Raw genomic sequence first — 24,389 nt, 5'->3', positions numbered from 1 at the left:
TAAAGGTTTTTCATGGGGTTGGGATATCCAGAGGTACAAGGAAAAAAGGTACATGTGAGTGTCATTACGAAGATATGAGTAATCTTCAACTGGGGACTGATGTCATTGTCAAGAATAAAGAGAAAAATCAAAACCAAATATTTCGTAATCTAGGCAAACCATTGGTGGTTGCAGACATCAACTTTCGGATGCCTTTTTTGTTTTTCTGTTAGTTTGTTATGCAAACATTTTCACAAAAGATATATATATATATATATGAAACAATCTCATCTTTCTCTCGCCTGGAGCCCAATCCTGGATACCGACGGCGCAGAAGAAGAGAGGAGACCCAAAGTGCAGGTGAGCAGTGGTTTATTCAATCGTGAAAAAGGCGCACCTCAGCATAACGTTTCGGCCTTCACAGAGGCCTTGGTCACATATATATATATATATATATATATATATATATATATATATATATATATATATATATATATATATATATATATATATATATATATATATATATATTTTTTTTTGCCATGAAACTGTGAACCTCTCGTGAGGGCTCATAAAGGAACCACAATGAGCCTCACGATTTAAAGGCACTACCCGCATAGGCGCCACAAAATGTAAATATGTAGCACAAGGTCCCGTGAACTCTTAAAAGATTTAATTTTGAGAAAGTATTTCAATGTGATATATACCTAACCCACATTTTGAACTAAATGATGGTATCGAATGTATTGCAAATGACGATTATTATTTTCGTTCTAACCATTATAAGATGGCCGCCACAGGAGTAATGATGGAATTACAAGCTTTGTGCCTTTCTTCTATGTTTATGTATATTCTTTTAGAAACACGTGACACATGGTCACCATGGTTTTATTTAAATAATGGTATAAACAAATGTCAGTTTACACTGACGAAGGCGGCAACGCCGAAACGCGTTTGTAAGCTTGACTTTACCTGCAGAAAGGTTCTGTAATAAAATACCTGGCGAACCCACGCTGTATTGGCTTTGAGTGCTCTTCTTTGGCTGAAATCCCGAGGACTGGGGGATTTTGCGTTGTTAATACATTACGCATACCACCGTGCGGCAAGAGGCACCCGTGGACGAGTGGAGCGGCGGTGGGTGGAACCTGTGTGCCAAAAAATTGGATTACCGACTGGCCCCGCCGGAAAGACGTGCAAGGAGCACAACTTGGAAAATTGAGCGATATATCGTGACACGAACCTGGGAAGGACGACTAATCGCGAGGGAACCCGGTGATTGGGAAAATCCGGAACGGGTGAGTGGACAACACTGATATTTCTTCTTTAACAAACAACCCGGCAGACCGCGTACAGCCTGAGCGAAAGGAAAAGCCTAGTACAGAAATAATAAGACTTTCTGCAGCAAGAAATGTTCACAGACAGTGAAAGGGAAAGAGCGGCAGACACACTGTTCATACCCCAAACAGGGGCTAGAAAAAAAGACATTCCATCACAGAAAGCGGAAGCACCTGATACCCTCACAAAACTTTTCTCTACACTTGAGAAAACGTACGAGCGAGAAATTCGCAAGTGGTGGGAGGCCACCAGCCTGCAAAAGTATTTGGAAGTTGGGCGAGCCTCAAGGGGACTAAGGATCCTTTTTGCCCATCGTATGAAAACCCTAATAACGACTTACTGCGAGAGTGGTCAGAATTTATGAACGATGTAATGCAAGGGATGCTTAAACTGCTGGTGAAACACGCATGGAATGATAGGACGAAATTACAAGAAGAAATCAAGGGCATTGAGGAAAAGATTAGTGGCGATAAAGACACAAAGAAGTGCGAGGAGCTGCGCGACTTGAAAAAAAGGCTGATTGATTATGAAAACACAATCAAACTGAGAAAGCAATCCAAGTTCATCCGTGATGAAAAAGACTATGCAAATGGGAGAATATTAACATTTGCTCGGAAATACGATGCTCCTAGGAAAACACTCCATCAAGAGAAATTAAGAAACAGAACTCCGGCCAGCACTGAAGAGTCAGAAATCTCTGAGGACGAATCAACAAGGGCCAAGAACACAGGAGAATCCATAGGTGCAGAGGGTGGTGGCGACCACTCGGTAGCAAAAGCAGCTACCCTAGAGTCCGATCCTTTTTTCGAGGAATACGAGGTAATAAGAGGACTCAGACAGCGACCCGCGGCAACCACACACCCACCAAAAACCCAAAGAGGAAAACGAGGAGGGGCAGGCGGGGGCGCGCATGGAAGATCTACCCCTGTAGTGACGAGGAGCACCCGAGGGAAAAACTGGAAATGAACGTAACAATGCCGAAAGAAAACACCATAATAAATCTATCGGATAGAGAACTAACACCGAAGGAGGAAAACCTACTACAACTTGGGTTAACTTTCTGCCCAACTCCGGCATTTGACTACACGCAGACACGGATAGATCTTTTTAGATTTATCAGAAAAATGAAATTACAGAAGATACATACTCTGAACCCGAAAGCTGATGATAGAACCAGAATGGAAGAGACTGATCCATTGGCAACGATAACTGGCAAAGATCTACAAGCCATTGCTGTGGCACAGACTATGATTGGAACAAGCCACTCGCAGGATTGGGATATACAACCCACACAAACATTGGAGGACTGTGGAATCACACAGCAGGGCTGTAAATGTGAAATGACAATCAAATCCAAAATCAACCCAAGGACACCACATGATGGAATTGACATATTTCAAGAAATAGTCATTGAAGAACTGAAAGGATTACAGGCGGAGAAATTCAATTGGAAAAGAAAGAATTTGAAAAAGGAAGAATGGGCTGTAATTAAAAATCTTAAAGAGGATGAAAACATCATTATTAAACCCAGCGATAAAGGTGGAAATATCGTCATCCTGAAACGCAGCCAATATGAGGATGAGGCACTTTCCCAATTGAACAACAAAGAACATTACATGGAGATAAAAAGGGAAAAACACACAGAGAGTATTAAGGCCTTCAATGACTTGATTGAAAAATGGAAGGACAAAGGAATCTTGGACTTCAAAGATTGGAATAACTTGAAATGTGAGTTCCCTCAAATTGCCACATTCTATCACCTACCTAAGGTGCACAAGAGTAAAATATGGCCTCCTGGTAGACCTATTGTGTCTGCAAAAGACAGTTTATTGGAAAAGACTTCGGGCTACATCGACAGCTTCATTGCCCCATTCGTCAAAGATCTTAGCTCGTATCTAAAGGATACGAAGGACTTTTTAAGGATTATACAGGATGTCAAATGGGAAGAGGATATGATCCTAATAACATTGGACATTGCCAGCTTGTATACTTCTATTAGACACGAAGACGGTCTGTTGGCAATGAAGAGCTTCCTAGATAATAGACCGATCAAATACCGAAGCCACAATACTATGTTGCTAGAATTAACAGACTTCTGTTTAAGAAATAACATCTTTCTGTTTGCAGGGAAATTGTACCTACAACTCCAGGGGACCGTGATGGGCACGTGCTTCGCCCCCAGCTACGCGAACCTTTTTGTGGGCTGGTGGGAGAAGCACGTGGCCTGGGCGGGGGACAATGACAGGTGGATGAGTAATATCATCCTGTGGACCCGCTACATCGATGACTTGTTTTTGGTGTGGCGGGGTCCACAGAATGAGGCTGAGGAATACATTGCTGAACTAAACAGAAATAATTTGAACCTCAGCTTCACAAGTAACATCAGCAAGAGTGAGGTGTTCTACTTGGACCTTCGGGTCTATGTGGAAAATGATTCAATACAAACCGCGGTTTATAGAAAACCAACCGCGGGAAATACTATATTGTACTCACGCAGCTATCATCCCCGCAGTGTCATAAATAACATTCCCCTGGGAGAGTTTTTGCGAATAAAACGCAACTGCTCAACCATACAGGAGTTTGAAAAAGCAAAGGAACAGTCCAAAAGAAGATTCTCACAGAGAGGATATGGGAAAGGGATTTTGGATCGAGCGGAAATGAGAAGCAACGTAGTGGGGAGAAAAGACCTGCTAACTGATAAACCCAGATCCCGAGATTCAAAGATTAGATTGATCACTGATTACTCAGAGAAGTCACCAGAAATCTTTAACATAATGCGGAAAAATTGGAAAATCTTAAAATCAGACTCTGTAATCGGAAAGTCCCTATCTGACTATCCTCTCATTACATATAGAAAGGGGAATTCCTTTAAAGATCATCTAGTGAACAGTCACTATGAGAAGAAGAAAAAGAACAAATCAACTGTTTCAGGCTTCTTTCCTTGCATGAAGTGCAAGGCCTGTAGAAACTCGAAAAAAGTCAAGGAATACCCAATTCCAGGAAAGAAAACAAAGAATAAGATAACAAAATTACTAAACTGCAACTCCGACTATACTGTGTACTGCTTGATATGTCCCTGTGGGAAGAAATATATAGGGAGCACAGTGAAACCCACCAAACTAAGGGTCCTTGAACATATGAGGGCAATCACCTCGAAGGATCCAAGCTATCCAGTAGCTCGTCATTTCGAGCAGGCACACAACAGTAACAGCAATCTGTTGACCTATTTCATTCTGGATCAACTAGTCAGAACAGAGAGAGGGGGTAACTGGGTGAAAAAACTGAGAACCCTAGAATCAAGATTCATCATCCAGTTACAGACCAAGACCCCGGGTGGGATGAACAATGAGGAAGAGATGTGGACTCACATCTAAAAAACTTCATCCGGGCCCCAGTGTTGTTTTCTTAGAAACCTGGAAAAATAGACTAACATATATTTCTTTAAAAATCAGTGATGCCTGCCCTACTACCCCATATTTCAAAAAATCATTTTTTGTTCATGGCAAATCATAGGGACAATTCAAAAAAGTTGTTTGTCCGAATGTATAACATGAATAATGATATGCCCATTCAGGGCTTGATTGTATTTCATTTCTAAAATGTGGATCGTTCCATAATGTGCCATGAAACTGTGAACCTCTCGTGAGGGCTCATAAAGGAACCACAATGAGCCTCACGATTTAAAGGCACTACCCGCATAGGCGCCACAAAATGTAAATATGTAGCACAAGGTACCGTGAACTCTTAAAAGATTTAATTTTGAGAAAGAATTTCAATGTGATATATACCTAACCCACATTTTGAACTACATGATGGTATCGAATGTATTGCAAATGACGATTATTATTTTCGTTCTAGCCATTATAAGATGGCCGCCGCAGGAGTAATGATGGAATTACAAGCTATGTGCCTTTCTTCTATGTTTATGTATATTCTTTTAGAAACACGTGACACATGGTCACCATGGTTTTATTTAAATAATGGTAAAAACAAATGTCAGTTTACACTGACGAAGGCGGCAACGCCGAAACGCGTTTGTAAGCTTGACTTTACCTGCAGAAAGGTTCTGTAATAAAATACCTGGCGAACCCACGCTGTATTGGCTTTGAGTGCTCTTCTTTGGCTGAAATCCCGAGGACTGGGGGATTTTGCGTTGTTAATACATTACGCATACCACCGTGCGGCAAGAGGCACCCGTGGACGAGTGGAGCGGCGGTGGGTGGAACCTGTGTGCCAAAAAATTGGATTACCGACTGGCCCCGCCGGAAAGACGTGCAAGGAGCACAACTTGGAAAATTGAGCGATATATCGTGACACGAACCTGGGAAGGACGACTAATCGCGAGGGAACCCGGTGATTGGGAAAATCCGGAACGGGTGAGTGGACGACGCTGATATTTCTTCTTTAACAAACAACCCGGCAGACCGCGTACAGCCTGAGCGAAAGGAAAAGCCTAGTACAGAAATAATAAGACTTTCTGCAGCAAGAAATGTTCACAGACAGTGAAAGGGAAAGAGCGGCAGACACACTGTTCATACCCCAAACAGGGGCTAGAAAAAAAGACATTCCATCACAGAAAGCGGAAGCACCCGATACCCTCACAAAACTTTTCTCTACACTTGAGAAAACGTACGAGCGAGAAATTCGCAAGTGGTGGGAGGCCACCAGCCTGCAAAAGTATTTGGAAGTTGGGCGAGTCCCAAGGGGACTAAGGATCCTTTTAGTCCCATCGTATGAAAACCCAAATAACGACTTACTGCGAGAGTGGTCAGAATTTATGAACGATGTAATGCAAGGGATGCTTAAACTGCTGGTGAAACACGCATGGAATGATAGGACGAAATTACAAGAAGAAATCAAGGGCATTGAGGAAAAGATTAGTGGCGATAAAGACCCAAAGAAGTGCGAGGAGCTGCGCGACTTGAAGAAAAAAAGGCTGATTGATTATGAAAACACAATCAAACTGAGAAAGCAATCCAAGTTCATCCGTGATGAAAAAGACTATGCAAATGGGAGAATATTAACATTTGCTCGGAAATACGATGCTCCTAGGAAAACACTCCAACAAGAGAAATTGACTGGGGGATTTTGCGTTGATAATATATATATATATATATATATATATATATATATATATATATATATATATATATATATATATATATATATATATATATGTATATATATATATATATATATATATATTCATTCTGCCTTCTTCACAATGGAGCATATCTTAGTGAAAGGTAAATGCAGATCATTTTCTTTTTTTATTTATTTTATTAGTCCTCATTTATCAAAATATGCTCTGGATTCATAAGGCCAGATGGAGGCAGTGGGGCACCCAGTCACTCCACAGGGGAGGGAAAATAGAAATCTCCTGGGGCCGTAAAGATGTTTACCTCCTGGATGGACAGTGACACTGACTTCTCTAAAGACAGGTGCTAGAAATTGGTGACCCGAACACCTAGCAACCTGTATAGCATAAAATTAATCATTGGACCATGAGATTTCAAGAAAAGCTTAAACATACATTATATGAAGACAAGGAGGTGCAAATAAACAGGTTTAAGAAAGAAAGAGGTATAAAGAAAGAAACAAACTGGAAGAACATAATTACGGGCAAGATTTACAGGGATTCCGTGCTCAGTGAAATAGGCTATAGACATAGGGCCTCATTTATGAAAAGTGACGCATCGCTGCGTGAAAACAGCGATGCGGCACTTTTCACTGCACCCTCCTTGCGACACCAATGATGCGTCATATTTACAGTATGATGCATCATGGCGCAAGACGTTACATATACGTCAGTATTTCTGACGTATCTGTGTGGCGCAAAAGTGACGCATTGCTTGAGTGTGTCACAAAAGTGACGCAACTCCAGCCATGTGTCCTTTCACATGGTGCAAGACCCATGTGAAAGTGCCTGCGTCAGTCTTACGCCTGCTGTGAGGCAGGCGTAAGAAATTGATGCATTTGTGTCCTAGAAGTGGCGCAGTGAAATGTTACAGATTTCACTGTGTCACTTCTATGACCCCCTTGCATACTTATACCTGGCGCAGGTATAATGTGGCGCAGGGGTTTACAAAGTGACGCATCTACCTAGTTGCGTCACTTTGTAAATATGGCGCAACAAGGCGCATTTGTTACGCCACTGGTGCGTCACAAAAAGTGACGCACCGGCGGCGTAAAAGTGACGCAAGGCCTCATAAATGAGGCCTATAGAGCTTAAACCAGTTAACCCAGAGTTCGCAAAATATTGTTTTCTTGACGAGTTTGTTAGCCCGATCAAGGTACGAAATCTTCTGTATGGACCTAATCCATTCATCCTCATTAGGGGAACTAGGGATGATCCACTTAACACACAGCTCCCTTCGTGCAAGAAGGATCAAAACAAAGATGAGGGCCTTGTGGGTTTTGAGAAGAACCTGGATAGCTGCCCCACCCGGGACCATCCCAAGGGCTAAGCTCATCTTAATCTCCTGGCCCATAATACCTAAAATGATCTTACACACTTTCTGCTAGAAAAGCTGGATTGAGGGACACTGCCAAAACATGTGAATTCATTCACGTTATTTCCTCCACATTTTGGGCATTTCTTCATAACACAAATCCCCAGCTTCTATAGCTTCTGTGGCGTCCAGTATGCATTGTGGACAGTAAAAAGATTAATCTTCCTTAGTGGAGCCTGAGGCCCTTATGGCATTTGAGTCCGACATCACCTTAGATGCCATATCTGATGCTCTTGCCAGACTGCGCCCAGGTAAGACTCCGGGTCCCAATGGTTTCCCAGCTGAGTTCTTCAAACCCACGGCGGACCTCCTGAACCGCCATCTGAGGGGACTCTTTGAGGGAGCTCTCCAGGATGGGAGACTTCCCCTTGACCTCGCCGAGGTGACAATCATCCCAATTTATAAAGAGGGAAAACCGCGGGAAGATTGTGCGTCCTACCGGCCTATTTCCCTCCTTAACACAGAGGTGAAACTTCTGGCGACTATACTGGCACTGCGACTACGGTCAGTGATACCGGACCTTATACACCTGGACCAGATCGGATTCTTACCAGATAGGGCCACTAGATTAAACCTCCGTCGTTCCCACAATTGGTTACAGGAGGTGCGAGCCAGGGAGGAGCCCCATTGATTCCTCTCCCTTGACGCCGAGAAGGCATTTGATGCTGTTCACTGGCCGTTCCTAGAGGGCATCCTGCAGAAGTTCAGCTTTGGACCCATGTACCAGAAATAGGTACAGCTCCTCTACACTGAACCCTGGGCCGAGTAAGAGTGAATGGGAGACTGTCTAGAGAATTTCTGATCCAGATGGGCACCCGACAGGGGTGCCCACTGCCCCCCCTCCTCTTTGTGCTCACCATTGAGGCACTGGCCGCTCGGATCCGCCACAACACAGATATCAGAGGCTTTCGGATGACGGAGATGGACTCGGCTCAGAAGAAAATATCACTGTACGCGGATGTATATTACACACCCGGAGACAACCATGCCGGCGCTGTTCCAAGAACTTGAACAATACGGTAGGCATGCGAGCTATCGAATCAATTGGCACAAATCGCTCCTTTATGACCCCAGGGGAAAGGGCGACTGGGGGCCACTTCCAAAACGATTATTGACAACGGTGGAGGGCTTCCAATACCTCAGAGTTTATGTGACCCTGGACAGACCCCTGTCGTTCCAACGAAATATGGAGCGGGTCATCTTGAACTCCACTACGGATATGGACTGATAGAGGCAGCTCCCCCTCACACTTTTAGGTCGAGCGGCCCTCTATAATATGATTATCCTTCCCAAGTACCTATATGCCACTCCCAGCCAATGTCCTTCCCAGAATACACGCGGATCTGAGGGCCTTCCTTTGGTTGGGTAAACAACCTATAGTCGCACTCACTACTCTCCAGAGACACCAATACAGCAGGGGGATTTCGCTTCCGAACTTAGAAGCTTATTATTGGGCAGAACATATTGCCCCGATCAATGACTGGTTACACGCCCCGGCTGATCACCCTACTTATGCCCTTGAACGACACAAAATGTCAACCCGAAACTTACTGTATTATCTCTACGGGGGCAATCGCCGGGAGTCGCTTCTTCCGGCGACGGTCCTTACCCTACTAGCGTGGAATAAAGCTACAAGGCGCACGGGCTGGGAGAAGACGCCCACCCGGCAGACGCCGCTATGGCACTGCAGGTGGTTAACTGAAATGAGCAAACTGAAAGGCTTTCAACAATGGGACGACATAGGCATCTCCACCATAAGAGATGTGGTTGCCAAAGGGGAGCTAAAGTCCTTCATGGCATTGAGGAGTGAATTTGGTTTACACCCCTCCCAGTTCTTCAAATATGCGCAACTGCGACACGCTTGGCGGGCCCAAAATATCCAAATAACCGAGCTCCCAGAATATGCGCCACTAGAGGGACGGCTGTTGCAAGAACAAATTCATGGGAAAGCAGTCTCACTAACATATAAAACCCTAACAAACAACATGCTAGGCGACCTGGCGAAGCTTAGGCGGACGTGGGAATCGGAGGTGGGAGAAATGGACGACCTTGACTGGGACGTAGTATTAATGCACCCCAGGGATGTAGCAATTATGTCCAGGCTACGCCTTATCCAATTCAATATGCTCCACGGAACCTATTACGACAGAGTGCGTCTTTGTCAGATGTGGAAAGCGACGGACAAGAGCTGCCTCAGGTGCCAACGAGAGGACGGGGACTTCTACCACATTGTGTGGACTTGCAATAAGATACAACGCTACCAGACCGACATCTTTAGGGAATTAAGTGAGGTTATGGGGACCCCGCTCCATCCGGAACCTAGGATGGCCCTACTGGGGATGACGAATGACGTGGACCTCACTAGACCCCTACTGATCTTCCTGGTTTTGGCCCTAGTGGTGGCGAAGAGAGACATAGCGAAACACTGGGGATCGCCGGACGCCCCGGACCTGGAGGAATGGAGGAGAGGACTGGACATGTACATGACCGCTGAGAGAGGGACATACAAGGCTAGGGGTGCCCGAAGAAGTTCCGAAGGGTTTGGTCCAGGTGGCGTTCTTACCACGGACTAGATGGGGGGTTGTGAGGGTGGTGACTAAAGTGCTAGCTAGCCTGTGTACTTACATGAGCATAAATGGGATGAGTTTGAACGGGATATTACTAGATGACTCTATAATGCTGCTATTGCTTTTAGGTCGGATTGGGACTAATTTTGTCAGAAATAAGCGGATCAGGGGCGGGGGGACGGAGGACATGGGTCTGTGTACAATTGATTACATGATTGTGTTGATGTGGATTTATAAAATACAAATAAAAATATTTCTTTAAAAAAGAAAATCTTCCTTAGTGGAGCAGATTTCACATATGACCACAAATGAGACATAGATACTTGCCCTAAGGATTCAAGTGAGTTCTTCGCCTGGGAGTTCCCTCCTCCAGATCTCTGTGAATGGGTTTTTCATCTCTTCTCTGTTTTGGATTAGCATCCATTAAGCCTCTGCAAATTCTTACCGTGAGGTGGGGCGCAGTTAGATCTTTGATGCCAAATCCATGTTCCCTTTACCCTCCTCCCCCAATACTTTAACCCAGCTTAAAAATGTATAGTATTTAAATTTTGAGACCGAGTTTTCAGAGATCTCTGAGCGACATGGCCATGAAATTAGCTTGGTATCCACAATAAGCTGCCCCCACCAGAGAATGCAACAGCCCTGTAGCGGGACAGCGAGTGCAACCAGTAAGCAATCAGGAGTACCTGGCGAGGCCCAGATATGTGCTAGGTCACAGTAGTAAGGTATTTGTAGAGCCAATCTCACCTGATACCAAACCTTAGAGGGCCCTAAAAGGATCTTTAGCCTCACCCTCTTAAATAATTTGGGGTGACCAAACTTCAGAAGGAAGAAGTCTGCTTGGTACGGAGAGTTCACTATAAGGGCCCTAAAGAGCGGGGACAGACATGAACTTCCCATCCACAACTGACGAAAGTTCTTCAAAGGAAAAGCGCAGTCGTATTGGTAGAGGTCTGGACTGGCGATCCCTCCATGTTCTTTCTTTCTTCTGAACTTCTTCACGGAGATTCTACGTCTTTTGTTTCCCCAAATGAAACTGGAAAAATCTCCCTGCACTTTCTTGAACCAGGTCTTCTTAAATTCTAACGGGATTGTATTAAACAAAAAGGTAAACTTTGGGAGGATTGACATCTTTAGGAGGTTTGGCAGATCGTTTTCAGCTGGGTCTCTTGATTTAGGGATAGCAAACAAGTATAGACTTTGAAGATGTTTGTTGTCTCAGTCAATAAAATGGAAACATTGGAGGTGAGTTATTTTAGAACCAAAAAAGGGGGTGTGGTCACCCCATCACATGTCAACATCGGATTGGAAATGTACCCATCAAAATAAAGTCATTGCTTTGTTGGATGGTCGTTGAAGATGTTGGCTTGACAATTATAAACATGCTGCTAAGCTAATATTGCACCTGTTTACAGCCTTTCTCAGTTGGCTGGGGGACATGTGGGGTCATTAGTGGTAGCATTCTGAGTAGTGGCTACCCATCATGCTGTTATATTCGGAAGCGGTGTGCTTTGATTGCAGACTTAAAACAGGGGACCTGACACACACACACACAATATTCATAAATCTTCACTTGCATTTTCATGACCTTGCATGGATGTAGATTTCAAAATGTATGGTGTTCACAAAGGTTTCCAAGAAAATGCCTGGAAACCCATGAAAATTGCCGATATACAGGCACACTCCTCAACATCGTTTGAGAATTCTCACCTGTGATTATGTAAAGGACTCTTTGCATTTAGAGTTTGATGAATTGTAGAGGTGCATTTGACAAAATACATTTATACAGGTGGACTATAATGTCTGAATTTTTTCTCCACTTAAAATATATTTTCCTCATGGAGTCATTTCTGCTACTATCCTCTGACCAGTTTTTGGGTTGTTTTCTTCATTTTCACACAATGGGGAAGGACTTACTTCTGCTAGGAGTATCACTCTGAACTACTCCATGCAGGACTTGTGACAGGAAAAGATTTGTGAATATATAGACTCCCAGTTTATGGTTGTTTTCAAATTTTTCGACGGCATCCATAGGGCATAACACACACTCCCCAAACCTAGTGTAGGATTTTTTAACACACAATATTAATGCATTTTGGGACAAGTTTGTGTATAAATAAATCCTTTTATCCGTAAAAGTTCACCTTTTGTAAATCCATTGCATTAGTAAATTAAGAGATTTGCATGTGTAATTTGAATTTAAACACAAAAGTTTCTTTGTGAGTCAAGTTCAAAGTCTCAGGAGATTGCACTGCAGGTCAGTCGGAAGTGATTTCTAAAGAAAGTGCCTTATTAAGTTGAATGGTATGAACCGTGATATGAGACAGAGTTGTTTGAGAGTGTCTAGGTGTTTAGGGGTATTTGTATTGGCATGGGTAGTTTGTGAGTTGCGATGTAGTGGGTGAGGATAATATGGGGGAGATTAATCCTCTTAACATAGGACTTGTTGGTAATTAGGTTACTGATTAATGGGATGAAACCCTGCTCAAGCAGCAGCAACAATTTCTGTTCAGATGAAGTCAAAGGCAACCCCATATTAACCTGTGCTTAACCCTCTGGTAGCTTGGCACACAATCAGTCAGGCTTAAACAAGAGGATATGTGTAAAGTATTTATGCAGCACTGCCAACAGTAATAATGGAAAAGAATGACACAATAAAAATCCCATATCAATGTAGAAAAAGAGTAAAATGTCATAAATTATTTGAGACCAAAGTTGACAAAAATCCAAGATTTAAGTTAAAATAGTGTCTAAAAGCACAAACTGCTGATTGTGGTTATCTGGCCACACCAGACCGCTTCAAAGCAAAAGTTCAGGATGACCACAATGGAATGTTGGCCGGGTACAGGGACCAAGTTAGGCCAGCTTCAAAAGTACTTTAAATCCTGGTATGCTGAGTGTTGCAAGATCCCAAGTCGGTGATGCATGGAGTAGTTCTGGTTCCAAGCAAGCTGTGGGGCTGCAATGCGGAATCCTGGCCATCGTCAAGGATACTGTCAATGAGAGGATTGTAAAGCGAACTCCTCTGTCATGGACGATCCCATCTGTGATTCCGAGGGGACTGTGGGCTGTGATGGAAGGGACAATGTCTAGGATGTGTCATGCTGCAGTGGTTCTGATCCGGCTACTGGGAGATGAGTTGCGTCGCTTCGCTTCCGCCTACAGGACCACAGCTGGACTGGAAGAGCACCTTCAGGCACTTTTAGAAATTCAGTTTCTGGTTGCAAGAGGTATACGCCCTAGTAGGAACCACAATGCTAGTCATAGTAAGTCAGATAAACACAATAAATTAACCTGTGCTCATCCTTTGATAGCTTGGCACAGAGCAGGCAGGTTAACTTACGAGGCAATGTGTAAAGTAATTGTGCAACACTTCAAACAGTAATTTATTTATTTATTCATTTATAGGCTTATATAGCGCTTCACTCGACTCCCGAAGGAGTATCTCTGCGCTTTGTTCGCCCCACAGTTGCAAGTGAGGTGCTCGCCAAATTGGAGATAAAGATGGAATCAGAACAAAAAGGTCTTCAGCATTTTTCTAAAGGCCAAGTGGCTGGTACACTGTCTGAGGGTGAGAGGCAAATTTTTCCAGAGAGTGGGACCCAAGAATGAGAGCGCTCTTCCTCCCAGTCTTGCCCTCATTATTGAGGAGACCTGAAGAAGGTATTGGTTGCTGGAGCGGAGAGTACGTGCTGGTATATATGGGACGAATTTCTCAGCCAAGTACGAGGGGCATGAGCCATAAATACTTTTGTGGATTATGCAGCAGGTTTTAAATTGCACCCGTGCCTAGATTGGTAGCCATTGCAATTTATCCAGGAGAGGGCGTGAGGGAGTTCTCGGGGGGCGTTGAGAACCAGCCTAGCAGCGGTGTTCTGGACCACCTGAAGCCTACCCAATGAGTTATCCGTGGATGATATCAGTAACCCATTGCATTAGTCCAGGCGACTAAGCACTAGGGCCTGGACCAGCGTCTTTCTGGATGTATCCGGCAGCAGGGGAAACACTCGTCTGAGGAGTCCAATGACATGCAGGCAGGATCCTGCTGTTTGGTTCACGTGATCCTTAAGTGAAAGTCCCTGATCCAATCGAACTCCCAGGTCCTTTGCAGTCTGCTTGGGGCTTGGGACGGGGCCCAGATCTAAGGGCCACCAGTCCGGTGACCACAACAGGGGTGCGTCTCCAAATAACATGACCTCTGTCTTCCCTACATTGCATTGCAGGAAGTTTGAGGCCATCCATTGGGACACATCCCTCATCCCATCAGAGAATGAGTGCTTAACAGCATCGGTCAGGGTTTTAAAAGGAAAGAGCAGCTGGGTATCATCCGCGTAGGAGACGGGGATGAATCCATATGATCTCATAAGATCCACTAAGGGGGCAACATACACATTGAAAAGCGTAGGGCTTAGGCATGAGCCCTGTGGTACCCCCTTAGTGAGCTCTATCGGGGCTGAGCGAAAGGAGCCCAGGTTGACACTCTGCGAGCGGCCTGATAAGAAGCTCTTCAGCCAAGACCATGCCAGACCCCCAACCCCTATCTCCTTCAATCGACTGAGTAAGATTTCGTGCGATACCGTGTCGAAGGCCGCGGAGCGGTCCAACAGCACTAGAATCACAGAGCTCCCACTATCCTGTGACATTCTGATGGTATCTGTCACAGATAGGAGAGCTGATTCAGTGCTATAGTTGGGCCTAAATCCGGATTGGGAGCGGTCTAGACCACCAGACCGCTCAATGAACCTCGACAGGTGGATGTTAATGTGTTTTTCCGTTATCTTACTCAGGTAGGGAAGGAGTGATATAGGGCGGAGTTTGGATAAATCTGAACAAGGAAGAGCCGAGTTCTTCTGGATTGGGTTTACAATGGCCTTCTTCCAATCCTGTGGTACCTGGCCTTCAGCAATAGAGCAATTCACCAGAGTTTGGATCAAAGGCACAAGGGAGTTGCCCAAGGTGGAAACAATTCTGGCCAGAATGAGATCAAGTGTAGACCCTGTCTTGATGTGGCCCATAAGAGTCTCAATATCACATAAGGTAGAAGCTGGAAAGGTTGTAAGTGTCTCACTAACCATGGCCCGGGACTGAGGGGGATCTGTAGGAAAGGGATTCATAGGACAGAGTGTCTTGGTGATTTTATCTGAGATCAGCTCTATTTTGTCTTTAAAGAAGGAAGAGATGTCATCACATAAAGGTTGTGAGAAAACATCCAGACTCTCACAAGCTATGGGTTTAGTAAAGGCCTTTAGAATCTGGTAAAGGGCCTTTGAGGAATTGCCCGCCTCTGCTAATTGCAGGGCTATGTGATTTTTCCTGGCTGATCTGATGCTTTATGATACATGGACAAGCTAGCATAGTAGCCCTTTTTGTCTGCTTCCAGGTGACCTTTCCGCCATGTTTTTTCTAATTTCCTACAGGCCTGTTTCTCTGAACGTAGGTGGTCAGTATACCATATTTCATGATGAGAGGGAGGGCGCTATTTACGTAATTTCAGAGGAGCCAGAGTATTGACTACAGTTTAGATGGCAGAACTAAATTTATATAAAGCCACTTTGATGTTATCAGAGGCAGTTATGGAAGGTTCAACTAGAGTTCTCTGAAAATCCTCTGAGGTCACTTTATGCCATTGTCTACGCCACAGTGAGGGGAGGAGAGACCTTTTACTGGGCTTATCCATCCCTAAAAGGGAGAAATTAATGACAAAATGGTCTGACCAATTCACCAGGGTGGAGGGATGACATACTATCTTGGATGTATTTGAAAAGATCATGTCTAGAGTATGACCTGCTAAATGAGTAGGGCCTTTATTATGCTGCACAAGCCCTAATAGGGAAAGATCTGTGAGGAAGGATAGTGTCTCGGAATTATTAGAGAGCTCCCCATGCACATTAAAATCCCCTAAGAGGAGGAAGTCATCTCCAGTTTTAAAATGCGGGGCCAATGCTTCCACTAAAGATAGTACAAAGTTAGTGCTTGGCCCTGGTGGGCGGTAGACCAGAGCTCCCTTCCACAAAGTTTTGGGTCCGATATTAATCCGAAAAATCATCATTTCCATTTGAGGGGTAGTTCTTTGTTCAATTATTGAAACGTTAATCCCCACCTTATAAATGATGGCAATGCCACCCCCAATTTTAGTGGGACGGTCCAGTCTTACGATTTTATACCCCACCGGGATATCCAACGTAATGGCAGGTATTGTGTGGGGCTTTAGCCAGGTCTCAGTAAGGAAACATTTTTCGGGCTGGGCCGTAGAGATGAGATCCCATAGTTCCGTGTGGTGTTTGGATAGCGAACGAACATTACATAGGAAACTCTTCCAGCCAGTCACCCTGCTACAGTAGACAGGTGGAAAGCTTGAAACCGGCAGTGCCTACATGAGATGGGACCCTCTAAATTTGGCCAAGAGTCGTGTGCACAACCAGGTGAGGGTGCTGTCTGAAGACTCAGTAATTTGTGGGCTGAGTATGTAATGCGGTTAGGTACAGCAGGATCTATACTAACCTGGGCAGAGTCCATGGCTCCTGGCCCCGTCCTGTCGCAGACGGGCGCAGACGGGCGCAGACGGGCTACTCTTTGGCTACTCTTCAGCGTGTCTTCGGCGCTTTCCTGCACGCAATCGCTGCACGCTTGAGGACAGCCGAGGGCTAAATAGCCCTGATTAGTCCGACAATTAGAGCGCTAACCGCAATTTCCAGTCTTTAAAAATCAGAGTTCGATTTAAAAAATCACAACATCAGTATGAGGAGCATCAGATTTTTACCTGTGGCGCACAAGCGGATCAGGAAAGACACTGCCACCGTCTTCCCTAACACAGTGAAAGCACCACAAAAAAAGACTCCACACTAGGTTAGAAAAATAGCCTCTATGCTTATGAACAATGCAAGACAAAAATGACAAAAATCCACAAAGTATGACAGGAGTTATGAATTTGTATAGATTAAAGAACGTTGTAGTGCTAAAACGCCAACCGTGGCTATCTGGTCCTGCAATGCCGGGGCAAATCCAAAATTTCAGGCTGACAGCGATGGAGCACGGGTTCAGATACAGGGACCAATCTTGGTCCACTGAAGAGTACCTTAGGTGACGGAGTAAAGATGCGGAAAGCCAAGAGGCGATGTTTCTTTCATGAACCGCTGATTTGAAAGCCATGTATCGGCACCAATGTTGGAGGCGGTTAGAAAGGAAACCATCCGCTCATTCTGGCTGGCTTCCAATGAGCTCAGTGAGCCCGTCCGCCAGTCAGGAGCTGGAGAGTAATCTCAAGAGTGGGTCTTTTTGCCCTTTAGATTACGATCACGGTTTCCAATATGGTTTCCATGCCGGTCTTTCCGACTTGAAAACCATGTCGGAAAACATGTTTAGTGCAGTTCCACGGGTTGCTGGGATGAACTGGAGATGAAGGGATGACCTATATTTCCCCTTCCTCAATGGGAGCTTGCCTTATGGCCGGTTTACAGCTGTAACAAGAGCTCCCATTGAGGAAAAGGACCATGTGACTGAACTATGTTTGGTCGAATTGAAATCAGTCAGTCAGTACCGCTGACCGGGTGTCGGTAAGGACTGCCGGCCGGGTGTCGGATGGTCCCATGACTGAGTCATTGTCTGGCAGAAGTAATTACACCAGGCATCATAATGAGCCCCATAATGTGTAATTTACATTACTGTGTACAGTCTTTGAAAGAAACTGACATTATTGGTGGCTGAATGGATTCAGAGACTCAAAAGGAATTGCCATCAAGCAAAATTTGCTTTGAGGAAAGGTGAAATTTAAAGACAGTTTGCCTTGGGCTCATGTGATACACACATTGAGTCACCGGCTGCCATCAATGCTTCATGCAACTGCACCCTTTTACCTAACAAATATCCAGCAAAGTATTCCTACCACTGAGTGCCCAAAATATTCATTTTGCTACCATCCCTGTGGTGGGTGATTGTGTAATCCCCAACCAAGGCTGCAGGCTAGAATATATCTTAGCTGCCCATGAAGGTGTGGCGTCTGTCCATGCTAGTGTGGAAGCTACTCTTTATTTACTACAAAATCTCAATTGGTTGCATGGTCTATACAAACAGGCAAAGCAGTATGTCCTTAGTTGTGATATTTCCCAAAATAACAAAAAGCTCTACCATTGTACGCTCACCACAAACACCCCTCCTGGTTTCTAACAAACCGCTCAAATGTTTGTACATAGATCATTGGGGTCCTCTAAATTTGGATGGTGCATTTAAACACATTTTACTTTCTGTAGAGTCTTGCTCCAGATTTTTATGGGTGTGGCAACAATGATTGGCTGGCTCTCGTGCAGTTATTAAAAGTTTGCAAGTCTTCATCCGGACATATGCAGTAACTGCATTCCAAAAGGACCAGGGACCTGCTTTTGACTCTAAGGCTTACAAGGATACTATGGGAACCATCAGTGTGGCTGTGCATTATTCCTCACCCTATCATCCTGAGAGAAAGTTGATAGTGGAGAGGAAAACCATGACCAAAAGCAATCCTTAACAACTAGAGTATTAGGTTCAATTCAACTTTGAATCCATCACTTGAATGGGGTATAGAGAGCATTAAATAATGATCTTTGGGTGGCTGAACCTCATATGAGGTCTATTTTGCATCCAGATGTATGTTCCATATTTTGACAGTTCGGGCACAATAGAGGCAGATACACCTTTTGGCATCAAATAATATTTCATTGACTTTTTAGGGATTACAAAACTTCCAGGACGAGCAGTCTAAGGACCTTTCTAAAAATTCTGTAACGGAAGTGAAGGAGCAACCAGCACCTTCCGGCTGGATTGCAAAAGTTAGAGATCTAGTTCAAGATAAGATTGTAGTAAAGAAGGAATTTGGGCCATCATACCGTGTACTGGTGCCAGTCCTTTGTATTCAAGATATAAGAACCATGATTTTGCCAATGTTTGCTGATTGTAAAGACAAACAACTTGTCTCCATTAATGAAGCAAAACCAATGTTGTTTCGCCCTGGCTGCATTGGGCAGAGAATTCACCACTAATACAACCAAACATCTGATGTGAGCATATAGCCTGCTTCTGCTAATTCTAACAACAGAGTTGTTTATGTTGAAACCACCTACGGAGGTATCTATTAGTTCTCTACAGCCAACTATGGCTCCTCTTTTTCAACAGACTGCTTCTGGTTCCTTTGTCAATGTTAATGACTTTTCTTCTGATTCTTCTGACACTTCACTACATGGCGTACAAGATTTTCTTCTTTGGCCAAAACACACTTCTCTGATCCCCCATGGCTGTACATGTGAATTACCATATCATTATGTTCTCTGCTTCTTTGAATTGGATTTGTGACTGTTTTCTTCTTGCTGATAAGTGGACATTATCTCTCAGAATGCTTTACTGCAGAACTGGTAGTCAAAATGCTGAAACCTCATTCGTCTTCACTCAAAGTGGGAAGAGACATGTCCCTTTCTGTTTTTCCAGTAGTTGATGGAATTGTGTGAGATAACGTCCCATATGATATTTTTGGTCCTACAGAGACACTGTAGATACCTTGCGTGTTTAAGGCCATGATCAGTGATGTGATTTCCCCTAGACATGTTTCTGATAATTGGGATGTGAAAACTGTTACCTCAATGCTCCCAGAGCTTGAATATTATATTGTATTTGAAAGTGAAGGTTTGTATCTTAAGTCTACAACTATGGAGAAATGTTTTTTTACCATCACCAGCCCCATTCTTATTTACACTGAGATAGTGTTCCATGCACAGTTTTCAATGTCACACAATGAGAACACTCAAGCACTTCCACAGTTGATTTCCTGCTTCAATGAGAATTCAACATTACATTTAGTTCAAGAACCTTGTTCCTTAGAGGAATTGAGTACAGTAATACCACTTATTGCTCTAGATTTTCAGCCCGTACTTTTGTAGTTTAAATAGGATTCAGCCGGACGAAAACACATTAGATAAATCCAGCAAAGCAAAATTAGGCATTATCACAGCATGGTAACCCTTCTGCACATCTTCTTCAATAAAATTGGATTTTGTGTTGTTAAAGCCGGTGTCAGAACCATGTGCTCCTGGTCAAATTAGGATGAGCGTTAAGTTCAGTCAATAACCTGCATTTGTTTCGGTGACTTATGGTACTCTTGCTTCTGTTTAACTTTTATATAGGGCCTACATCAGCTCAATGAATGACAGTTTCCTAGCTCCAGTAGGGTAGTTCCACAAGTCTAGGCTCCCCTGGCATACACAAACTATGTGATTAGAATTCAGGAGAACAGGCCATCTGTTAGGCCCCGTGGGGATTTCTCTGATTCCGTATCCCTCACCAGCCCCCAGGTTTCAGCTTACTTGTGGCTGGAAGTTGTGTAGCTCGAATTCAGCTGGCACGGGCAGCCAGAAGGTTTTTAGTGACGCTCACACTCCCTCCCAGGCAAGGCCGGATCACGCACTGGGCCTGCACTGGGAAAGAGACGCTTCCGATGCATGACGATGTAAGGCCCCACTGAGATCTTCGGGGGATTAGTTCCTCTCCTCAGGGCAGCCGCGATCTCAGGGGCCTGCGCAGGAGAGGAGCATCTATATTTTGGTGCCGCCCCCTCAGGGAAGCTGACGGGACTTCCTCTGAGCCTGCGCAAAGGGAGAGACACCTTCAGGCAGCGCCGCCCCCTTAGGAAGGCCTTCGCAGCAAGAGGCGGCCGGACCGGCCTCAGCGCGCTTTCCGACTCCTCACCTCAGAAGGGAGTCGCACAACACACTGGAGGGCACCTCTATTCACGGGGCCCTAGCCTGATGTCGCAAGCCACGCTACTCTCCCACGCCACAGCAGAGCCTCCGTAGATCCGCCCAGGAGAGGGAATCAAAGGGAGCGTCCCACCTCAGCACTCCTCAACACCAGTAAGTCAGACAATATTACTGCGCTACTACCTCTCAGAAGCGATGTAGTTAGGGAGGAAACAGGGAAGGGGTGGTTTTAACAGACTCTCAGGACAGTTCTCACTCCCACAGGACAGCGGTGCAGTTCGTGACAAGCAGTGCGGGTCCCACAGTTACTCTGGGTCAACCTGAGGAGAGTGATAACTCCTTCCTTGGTATAGAAAAACACCAGGACAAGGTCCCTCAAGATGACAACTTGGCAGGGTCAGGTCTAGAGGTAGGGGTACAATAACAGCAGTAGGAAAGCAACCCTAAGGAGTAGTCAGCCATTCCAGTGCCCTATCCCCCTGATGCCACAGCCTGTACTCCAGCCAGCTCTTTGATGAACAAAATGGCCGCCCAGGATCTCACCTTATATACCCTAGGTCCAATTCACTAGAATGGGCCAGAAGGTTCTAGATCCCTCTACACTAACCTTTGGGCCAAGCTCTGAGGTACAATTTTGACAGTTGGCAGGCCACCATTTTGTGAGGGCACCTGCTCTATCCCCATTTTATAGGAGCACCTGTGCTGCATTATTAATAAGTAATAATGAGGCGCCCAAAGTTCTAGGGTCAATACCAGAAAAAAAAATGTAGTGGACACCCAAGAAAAATACAGAGGCAAAAAAAAAGGATAAAATAAATAATAATAATTAGGAGGGACCACCCAAAGGGCTGACAGGTCTAACAGAGACCTACCTCAGGAATGAGAACGCTTCTTTTTGGAAGGTTGCTTGCTATTTTCCCTCTTCTTTTTAGAAGATGTAGGATTATTTTTTAGTAAAGACCTCTTCAGGACTTTCAGACAGTTGTGGTTTAACTGTATAATTCTATACATTTTTGTATGTTTCTAAGTAATTCATTGTCTGACATTGCTTCAATGTCAGGATCCGGTGTATAGCCGGCTAACATCGGCCAAGTTGCTCCTGGTCTACCTAGTGGACGATGCCTGGTAATGTGATTTAAATGTTTTATAGGGTGCCTTTAAACCAGAGCTCATGCTCCTGGTATGTAAGTGGAATTTTAATATGCTCGAAAGGAATATATTCCACAGGTGGTTCATCTTCGTTGTAGAAGTGGAACACTTATGTTACTGGATTTGATTCTGGGAATACTAGCCATGAGTAGAATACCTCTGTCTGGTGAGATTCATGTGCCTCTATTACAAAAACTGCTCTACCTCCTCTTGGTGTTAGACGATCTCTTATAAGTTTTAGAGTGATGGCCCTCCGTAAAATTAAGAGGAATGATGATAGCATTCTCATCGGTTTCATCAAAACCTGTAAAATTAAAAGCTGCTTCGGCCTGGTAAGCCGCAGCTCCACCGGTTTTGGTGTTATTGCCTTTATTAGACATCTTTTAATGAAAATTGCAGAGCAAGTTTCAAGGGAACAAAGATAAGGTGCACAATATTTTGGAACTGTATGCTTCAACGTTGAACAAACTAAACAGCTAATACATAGGATTTTTCGTCCTACTCAGCTATGGTGGATATTATCCCTACCCACTCCAGACGTCTTATGGAGGATTATGAGTAGAGGGTCTCTTTGAAAAGCAAGACTGAGTTACTTCAGTATCTAGCATTAAATTAGTGCCTTACCAAACAGTTGGGCGCCATGTAGTGTAGTTCTTATATCCTTGATAGGCTGTGTGCATTGGAAAAATATGCACTATAGAATTGACATAGGACTGAGGTCAGTATGTCTCTATCGAGTACATTAAACTTAATTACTTGTGTGTGCCAGCTAATTCAGTGGTCACAAGAACACTAGAAACTTCTCGATTAAACAAGAAGGGATTAGTTTCTGACAACCGCATAAGCATGACAACTTTGTTTCCCTTAGAATCGGAACAATCTCAGAATCATGGAAACAATAGATAACAGTTTCACTCAGTCTATCGTGCATACTTCGTTTCTAAAGAGTTGCACAGAAATAGAGAGATGGGCATTTCAATAAAAAGGATTTATTCAACAGCCTTATTTCTCATGCACGAGATATCAACTGCTACAATTGTAAGACAGAATGCAAAGTATAATACTACAGCGTTAGCAGTAAGATAAAATAATACTTCAAGAGCATGGTGTGTAGCTATGACATATATTCATAAAAATACATACATAAATAAAACAGGCTAGAATACTCATCTGGTGCTTCTAAAATAATCCTACCCCAGTGTACCTAACCTAAGTGTAGTACCAGGGAAGAAGTAGGTGCTGTTTATCTATAGTCTAGTTTAGCCAAGAGTTGCCAAAAGTTTCTCTAGGTTCTAGGCAGCTCCATACCTTAGAATGAGTGAGGTTGGAATCTCTTTCCGAGTCTCGATCTCTAGCACCCCTCAAGGGGAGTCAGAAACACTGGAGCTGGATTCTTTGGGAGGAGGATGACAGCGTCAGGTCAGTGCATCAGTTGGGAACTAGACTTCCTTCCAAACTTGCTGCGGCGAGCCGCATCGTGCAAGTAAGCAGCCGAACCATGCTTTGCCATGGCAAGAAGTGAAGGTATATTTATACCTTGAAGGTGTTTAGGAATGCCAGTATTGACGCACAAGTCGGGCATAAGAACGTCATGAATGAACCAATAAGGAATAGATGTACATGCATAATAAATGAGTTCTTGGAGAAATCAATATCCAAGCAAGGGGAAGTCCTAAAGGCTTAATAATCTGGTTTTCCAAAAACTTGTTGCGACGAAGATGAACAAATGTAGTTGGTCATGCCTGTATTTGGTTAGCATGAGCAATGCCTAAATAAGGGCTGGATTTCTTTGCCTAAATAAGGGCAATGTGAATTAGACCTATATAAGGGCATAAATCGGGAAATCTATATACGGTGTCTAAATCGACACACAACATAGGAGTACCTCTGTAGTACTTATTGCTCTCCAAGGAGCTGTGAAATGCCGGAGCATGTGACTGCGGGCAGATATCCCACTTGATCAGTGAAAATTAGCCAGTGAAACGTATAGATGCCCAGACCTGTGTGGACGATCCCCCCGTACCAGTCAGAAACTGGTCACTCCCCAGCTGCCAAAGCTGCCATCAATCATCGGAAAAGTGTCATGATTTATGCACAAATGAATGCAGCCTTGAAGGATGAGCATGCAC

Source organism: Lissotriton vulgaris, chromosome 8 (assembly GCF_964263255.1).
Source record: "Lissotriton vulgaris chromosome 8, aLisVul1.2, whole genome shotgun sequence".
Classification (NCBI taxonomy): domain Eukaryota; kingdom Metazoa; phylum Chordata; class Amphibia; order Caudata; family Salamandridae; genus Lissotriton; species Lissotriton vulgaris.
The sequence above is the reverse complement of the archived record's forward strand: the minus strand, read 5'-3'. Positions refer to the sequence as shown.